Source organism: Salvelinus alpinus, chromosome 1, assembly GCF_045679555.1.
Source record: "Salvelinus alpinus chromosome 1, SLU_Salpinus.1, whole genome shotgun sequence".
NCBI lineage: Eukaryota > Metazoa > Chordata > Actinopteri > Salmoniformes > Salmonidae > Salvelinus > Salvelinus alpinus.
Window position 1 is genome coordinate 32,949,660 of NC_092086.1, and position 9,225 is coordinate 32,958,884.

The following is a 9,225-nucleotide window of genomic DNA, read 5'->3' on the forward strand; positions in this document are numbered from 1 at the left end:
TCTAACACGGTACAAAAACAAACAGCAGACTGTAACATGTTTGAATATGACTTTTTTGTGGGAGTAGGCCTACCCTGCATCCATTTCATTTGCAGGAGCACCCTCCATAGTTTATTGACACATGGCTGAAAAGGAAAACAATTCCTTGCAAAGGGTATAATTACTTTATTATATTATTATATGAGTTCTAGAATATTTCAAACCACCTGATGGAATTGGAGCGGATGACTTTGACAGCAGTGGGTTTGGACCTGAATCCGTCTGACCCATATCTGAGACATTATACAACTAACTAAAGGAAGACTTTTTGTCAAATAGACAATGGGTTGATCCATTATGTAACCCATGCATTTGTAGGGGCCAAACAGGTCTACCTTCAATTCCAATTCAATTGCATTGCAATAGCTTTTGGTCTATAGTCTGTAGGTGTGCAGGATGAGAACTATCCACCTCTTCCATGCTAGGGACACTGTTCTGTCCATAGAAATAGCATTGCTAGAACAGCACCGTCATGGCCTCATTGACTTGAAAAGGGACAATCATTCTAATCATTCTATTTTTATGGTTCTCTTCCTGATTGCACCGCCCTCTGAAGGCTCGATCTCTGACTGACTTTCATGGACCAGCTCATCTGATTCTTGCCTCCAATAAAGACTATACAATGTCATTTGCATTGCATCATTATGTGAAAGCAAGCCTCCCCAGCTTTTTCAAGATCAAATGTCACAGTAGATTTGTGCAGACAGTCACACAGCTGTATATACATGGGAGAGATTGAAGCTGTGTCACCTATGGTAGTGTAATGTACTGTAGTGAGCCATGAATCAGCAAACACGTGTTATTCAGTTAATGCTCGGTGTCGTTCAAAGAAATCACACAACACCATGTCAATCTCTTTGCAACTATTGTTGTGTTATTACAGTAGTGGGCACTTATTGCTATTACTAGTACAGTATATCTAGCTCAGCTAATGACTGACAAATACTAGCCCCTCCACTACAACCACTAACATTTAGCGGCCGCTGCCAACATACTGACTCAACTCCAGCCACTTTAAAAATGGTAATTGATGGAAATTATGTAAAAATGTACCACTAGCCACTTTAAACAATGCCACTTAATATAATGTTTACATACCCTACATTACCCATCTCATATGTATATACTGTACTCTATATCATCTACTGCATCTTGCCATCTTTATGTAATACATGTACCACTAGCCACTTTAAACTATGCCACTTTATGTTTACATACCCTACAGTACTCATCTCATATGTATATACCGTACTCTATACCATCTACTGCATCTTGCCATGCCGTTCTGTACCACCACTCATTCATATATCTTTATGTACATATTCTTTATCCCTTTACACTTGTGTGTGTGTATAAGGTAGTAGTTGTGGAATTGTTAGGTTAGATTACTTGTTGGTTATTACTGCATTGTCGGAACTAGAAGCACAAGCATTTCGCTACACTCGCATTAACATCTGCTAACCATGTGTATGTGACTAATAAAATTTGATTTGATTTGATTCTTTATTACCTTTTTTGATATAAGCTAATGTAGATAGCAATGCAATTGTCAAATAAATGTGTCAATTTAAAATTATAGCAATTGGAGTGAGCTTGTTGTCGTTACAAAATAAGGAACATTGCATAATGACACAAATGGTCTCTATTGCCGTGGGATACAAACTTTTTTTCAGCGGGGACCCCCTTTTTTTCACCAGAATTTCTGGGGACCCCATTTTTTGGGACAGAATTTCTGGCAGTCCATCCCACCCCACATTTAACATCTAATGAAACAACCTTAAAATCTCTACAAATAAGCTTTAATTCATTAGCCTACATTTTCATAACTCTTATCAAAATTAAGAGAACAAATAAATACACTTACTTAATAAAGTTGTATTTTTCAAATTATCTTTCTCAAAAGCATTTGTTTTTGGTATATTGTCCCATTAAATAATTGTAAAAAATGTTGCACTTGTGACCCTACTGCACTTCCCCTGTGTGGAGTCGTGACCCTGACTTTGAGACCCTCTGCTTTATTGTGTAATAAAAACCAGCTTGAATCCATTTTAAATGCAATTACAATACCATGCTTATACTGCTATTTATCATTCCATAGTAGTGTTACTATGTTACTATGTAATAACATGGTATTACAGTGTTTTTACAGTGTTACTAGCAACATACATATACATATTTTCTTGTTTTGTATGCTGTTTTCTGTCTGGTTATTCGTTTTTCAAGATTAGATGAACAGCAACACTTGTTAAATTGTTAAAACTTTTTATGTCACGTTGTCATTTTCATCCCCCAAAAACCACTGCATTATGAATAGTTCTGTATTACTTGTTCACATCAATCAGAGGTGACATTTGAATCTCTCCCTGAGGTAAATAAAGAGGGTGAGACAAGTTTTAGCTTAGATATAATTACTGAGGCTACTTCTTTGTAGGAAACAAGTGCGTGGTATTTGAATGGGCTGTGAAAGGCTAGACCACCACTGTGAGCAGCAGGACAAAGCCAAACAGGCTTATGGTTTCATTAACCACCAAAGTGTTGGTGTAACACCCACACCTTTCATCCCACACCCCCGTGACCGCTGATGCTCTTTTCTCATCGCGCACCTACCGTCCATTGGCTGGATCTTCTACTACGTTGCAGCGTTTTCACAGGCCACGTCCATAAAGAGAGATCTCTCTCTCTCTCTCTCTCTCTCTCTCTCTCTCTCTCTCTCTCTCTCTCTCTCTCTCTCTCTCTCTCTCTCTCTCTCTCTCTCTCTCTCTCTCTCTCTCTCTCTCTCTCTCTCTCTCTCTCTCCTCTCTCTCTCTCTCTCTCTCTCTCTCTCTCTCTCTCTCTCTCTCTCTCTCAATATGAAATAGTCCATTATCTCTTCTCAGGGCTAATTGGTGTATTAACGCCATGCTGTGGGTGACATGGGGAGAGGAAGAGACGCTGGATGAATATGGATGAGGGAGAGACAGAGAGGGAGGCATAGAGAGAGGGAGAGACAGAGAGGGGGGCATAGAGAGAGGGAGAGACAGATGGAGGGATAGAGAGAGAGACAGAGAGTGAGGGAGGGATAGAGTGAGAGAACGAAAGACAGAGGGGGAGGGACAGAGAGGGAGGGAGGGAAAGAGAGAGGGATAGAGAGAGGAGGGAGAGACAGAGAGGGAGGGAGGGATAGAGAGAGGAGAGGGAGAGACAGAGAGGAATAGAGAGAGGGAGGGAGATAGAGAGAGGAATAGAGAGAGGGAGGGAGATAGAGAGGAAGAGACAGAGATGGATAGAGAGAGGGAGAGACAGAGAGAGGCAGAGGGAGTGACATAGAGGAATAGAGAGAGAGAGGGAGAGGCATAGTTGGAGGGAGAGAGAAAGAGACAGATGGATAGAGAGAGGGGGAGACAGAGAGGAATAGAGAGAGAGAGGGAGAGGCATAGTTGGAGGGAGAGAGAGAGAGAGACAGATGGATAGAGAGAGGGATAGACAGAGAGGAATAGAGAGAGGGAGGGAGAGATAGAGAGAGGGAGATTATATACTGTATGCAAGCACACACAGTCACAAACACACACAAGGCCGGCTCCAGACATAAGTAGTTGCTTAGGGCCCCCAGCCACTAGGTGGCCTTGACCAAAAAATTATACATATACACTACCGTTCAAAAGTTTGGGGTCACTTAGAAATGTCCTTGTTTTTGAAAGAAAAGCAAATTTTTTGTCCATTAAAATAACATAAAATTTATCAGAAATACAGTGTAGACATTGTTAATGTTGTAAATGAATAATAAATAAATAAATATTGTAGCTGGAAACGGCTGATTTTTAATGGATATCTACATAGACGTACAGAGGCCCATTATCAGCAACCATCACTCCTGTGTTCCAATGACACGTTGTGTTAGCTAATTGATCATTAGAAACTCCTTTTGCAATTATGTTAGCCCAGCTGAAAACTGTTGTACTGATAAAATAAGCAATAAAACTGGCCTTTAGTCTAGTTGAGTATCTGGAGCATCAGCATTTGTAGGTTCGATTACAGGCTCACAATGGCCAGAAACAAAGAACTTTCTTGTGAAACTCGTGTTCTGAGAAATGAAGGCTATTCCATGCGAGAAATTGCCAAGAAACTGAAGATCTCGTACAACGCTGTGTACTACTCCCTTCACAGAACAGCGCAAACTGGCCCTAACCAGAATAGAAGGAGGAGTGGGAGGCCCCGGTGGGAGGCCCCCACAACTGAGCAAGAGGACAAGTACATTAGAGTGTCTAGTTTGAGAAACAGGCGCCTCACAAGTCCTCAACTGGCAGCTTCATTAAATAGTACCCGCAAAACACCAGTCTCAACGTCTACAGTGAAGAGGCGACTCCGGGATGCTGGTCTTCTAGGCAGAGATACAAAGAAAAAGCCATATCTCAGACTGGCCAATAAAAATAAAAGATTAAGATGGCCAGCACCCAGGATAGACAGAGATGGATAGAGAAAGGGAGTGACAGAGAGGGATAGAGAGAGCTGGAGGGAGAGATAGAGGGAGGGATAGAGAGAGGGAGAGACAGAGAGGGAGTGTGAGAGAGAGGGAGAGAGAGGGAGATACAGAGAGGGAGGGAGAGATAGAGAGAGGGAGGGAGAGACAGAGAGGGAGGGAGAGATAGAGAGAGGGAGAGAGAGAGGGAGGGAGAGATATAGAGAGGGAGAGACAGAGGGAGGGAGAGATAGAGAGAGAGCGGGTATAGGGAGGTGTGCACTGGGGGAGTGAAGTAGAGAGTGAGAGAGAGAGAGAGAGAGAGAGAACGAGGGAGGCCAAGGTACATTTCAGCTGCACAAGTGGTTGAGAGCAGGATGGTAAAATGACGAGTGGTGGAGGGGGGAAAGCAAACCACCCAGTAATGGCTCTTTTTTTCAGATGGCCTTCTCTCTATCCCTCTCTCACCGGCACCGCATTTAGCCCAATTATCCACTCTCCCTGGCGCCACTGGCAGCATATGGAAATGTAAATTGCACAGTGAAATGTTTTCCTTTTTTTCAAAGTGGTGGAAGGTAAGTAGCTCTTGAGGATGGGGAGAGTATGAGAGAAAGGGAGGGGGAGATGATGAGAAACCAAATTGAGGGTCCGTCTTCCTGCCCCTGTCTTACATGTGCTGCCTCTGTATTGTAAACAAATGGAAACACTTACACTGCTATAACCTTTTACTGCAGTGGGCTAAATCAGGCCCACACAGTGTTTCTTGGTGGTCTTAAACAAATCTACTATGAAACAAAAGTATACACCTCACACACATGGTTGTGGGCTTAAAAAAAGAAGACACCTGTACCATGTCAGATATAGAGCAGAAATGTATTATATTTTGAGTTTGAATCCCCAAATTACGCTTTATACACATCACAGAAGACTGAAATATAACAAAACTGTTTGACATAGAAACACCAGATTTTCATATGTTTTGTTGTTGTAGAAATTATCAAAAATATTAATAACATTCCACCCATGAGGCCACTAGTCATAAGGCATTATGTGCATGTGTTGCAAACACAGAAAGTACACATACACTTAGTGAGGTAACCATATGGATTATTCCACAATTTCAATGGCACACAGCACCGGTGGCTACCCACACACATGTAGTCAATAAATGAAGCAAGTTTGAACAGATGCAAACTAAATAAGATGCATGTATGCACACATGCTTTACCCACCCACACCCACCACGACAGATACACCCCCACCTCCCGTGCTGCCACAAGCAAGACCCACAAACCATGAAGTATGGACACACACATTCTATACTCACACACTCTCTCTCTCTCTCACATACACACCCACAGTCAAATAGACATACTGTACCTACAAGAGTGATTATATACTGTATGCAAGCGCACACAGTCACACACACACACAGGGCCGGCTCCAGACATAAGTAGTTGCTTAGGGCCCCCAGCCACTAGGTGGCCTCGACCAAAAAATGATATATATACACTACCATTCAAAAGTTTGGGGTCACTTAGAAATGTCCTTGTTTTTGAAAGAAAATGACATTTTTTGTCCATTAAAATAACACCAAATTGATCAGAAATACAGTGTAGACATTATTAAGTAAATTACTATTGTAGCTGGAAATGGCAGATTTTTTATGGAATATCTACATAGGCGTACAGAGGCCCATTATCAGCAACCATCGCTGTGTTCCAATGGCACGTTGTGTTAGCTAATCCATGTTTATCATTTTAAAAGGCTAATTGATCATTAGAAAACCCTTTTGCAAATATGTTAGAACAGCTGAAAACTGTTGTTCTAATTAAAGAAGCAATAAAACTGGCCTTCTTTAATCTAGTTGAGTATCTGGAGCATCAGCATTTGTGGGTTCGATTACAGGCTCACAATGGCCAGAAACAAAGATTTCTCTTCTGAAACTCGTCAGTCTATTCTTGTTCTGAGAAAAGAAGGCTATTCCATGCGAGAAATTGCCAAGAAACTGAAGATCTCGTACAACGTTGTGTACTTCGCCCTTTACAGAACAGCGCGAACTGGCTCTAACCAGAATAGAAGGAGGAGTGGGAGGCCATGGTGCACAACTGAGCAAGAGGACAAGTACAAGTACACAGAGTGTCTAGTTTGAGAAACAGGTGCCTCACAAGTCCTCAACTGGCAGCTTCATTAAATAGTACCTGCAAAACACCAGTCTCAATGTCAACAGTGAAGAGGCGACTTTGGGATGCTGGCCTTCTAGGCAGAGCTGAAAAGAAAAAGCCATATCTCAGACTGGCCAGTAAAAATAAAAGATTAAGATGGGCAAAATAACACAGACACCGGACAGAAGAACTCTGCCTAGAAGGCCAGAATCCCAGAGTCGCCTCTTCACTGTTGACATTGAGACTGGTGTTTTGGGGGAACTATTTACTGAAGCTGCCAGTTGAGGACTTGACCGGTAGTGTATATAAATATTTGTAGGAACTCAGTCGGGGTCTCAACTTACTGTTGAGAGTTAGAATAGTAGAATACACAAAGTGCAATATTAAAATGTGGTTGTGTATCAGCAGTTTTTCTATTGTTATGTCAGTCACAGACTGTCACTCAATTAGCCATGTCAGCTAACAATTTTTAGACTGGTTAAAAAGTCTAGCCAGCGATCTAAACTTGTAGTAATCATGTCTGAATGATTACTACAGGGCTTGTGCCCAGTGGCCCTGACCTCCAGGGGCGCCCTAGCGGTTAATAGCATTGGGCCAGTAACCGAAAGGTTGCTGGTTCGAATCCCTGCGCAGACTAGGTTAAAACATCTGTCGTTGTGCCCTTGAGCAAGGCAGCCTAATTGCTCTGGATAAATTGGCAAAATGAGTAGAATTGAATGAAGCTTCTCTCTACCCCATGGCAAAATGTGTAAACTTGCAGAAAGGTTGCTTTAAAACTGCAACATTTTCTCTACTCCCCATGGCAAAATGTGTAGAATTTCAGGAAATTAGCTATAAAACTAAATTTTTTCTCTATGCCGCCAAGAAGAGGGCCCTTAAAATGTTTTGCCCTAGGGACGGCCCTGCGCGCACACACACACACACACACACACACACACACACACACACACACACACACACACACACACACACACACACACACACACACACACACACACACACACACACACACACACACACACACACACACACACACACCTCTCCTCTGTTTCACCTGGGGCCCCTAAGACTTGGGCCATGTAATTGCGTTAGCCCCAAGGCTGGTGTAGCTAGCAGAGCTGAGGATGTAGAGATCAAAGGTGCCTCTCCCATACACATGAAATGGAGACATGCAGCTCACAGGACGATCATTCAGATAAGATGAAGAGACATTTCCTCCGGGGTGGAGAGGAGAAATGAAAGGCTGTGTTTTGTTCATTATTATTAAGATCTGACTCCTCTCTCTGTTCACATTGTTCCTTTCTGCATGCTACAGATTGTGTGAGTGTCGATTAAGCCAACTTCTCCAAGCTGCAATTCGCTCAATTACTCTCAATTATCCCACTGGCCTGACTTGTATCGTCTCTCTGCAGTTCAATTGTGAACTGAAACAACTTGTTGATTGACAGCGAGAACCAATTAGAAGGCAGGAGAGAAACTCAAGGGCCTCTGGTAATTATCCCTGATTGGCTGTGACACTCAGACATTCCACAGCCCCCATCTAAATAGTTGGTGTCTGTATTGATATACTGAAGGTTGTGTTTGAAACGGTTTCGTAACCCACATTATATCACACCACCACATAACATTCCTCTCTATTGATAAAATATGCTGTAATGTAAATGACTTTAGGAAGGAGGATTTCTAAATAGAAAGAATACAGCCTTATATGCTTTCAGTTATTCATGGTAAGGCAATGTGCTGAAGGGCACAATACAGTTAACAGCTTTGTAATGCTGAATGATAAGATTAACTTGTTTTCTAAGGTAAACTTCAGTCTGTGTCTGACTTGGTGCATTCAGGCTCAAGGCTTTAATAAGTGGAGTCTTCAGCAACGAGGACCAAACATGGTGAATAACCTTTCAGAACCATGGAGAGCTCTATTGACTAAACACTGTCCTTCAGAATAAGTATCTTTCCATCTAACTCAGCTTCAGCACCATGGATAGCTCCATATGCTAGGGACAAGCCTGTAGCACCAGCCATACTTGAGCCTCAGTCAAAACCTACATAGCTGTTTTTACACAGGAAAGTATGCATTAGCAGTAGTTATGCAAACAATGTATTTAAGGACGTATTTGTGTGTTTTTGTTCATGTTTTTCCGGGGCCCCCATACTACACAACGTACTACACAACGTACTACACAACGTACTACACAACGTACTACACAACGTACTGCACAACGTACTACACAACGTACTACACAACGTACTACACAAGGTACTACACAACGTACTACACAACGTACTGCACAACGTACTGCACAACGTACTACACAACGTACTACACAACGTACTACACAACGTACTACACAACGTACTGCACAACGTACTGCACAACGTACTACACAAAGTACTACACAACGTACTACACAACGTACTACACAACGTACTACACAACGTACTACACAACGAGGATAAGGAAGTTATTTACTGTTTCGGGTAAGTTTATAAAAAATATGTGAAATCACAAAAAGGTGCCTGGGCCTTTCTATGAAATACCATTTACATCAAATATAGAGATTTAGTTGCAAAAAAGACAACTTA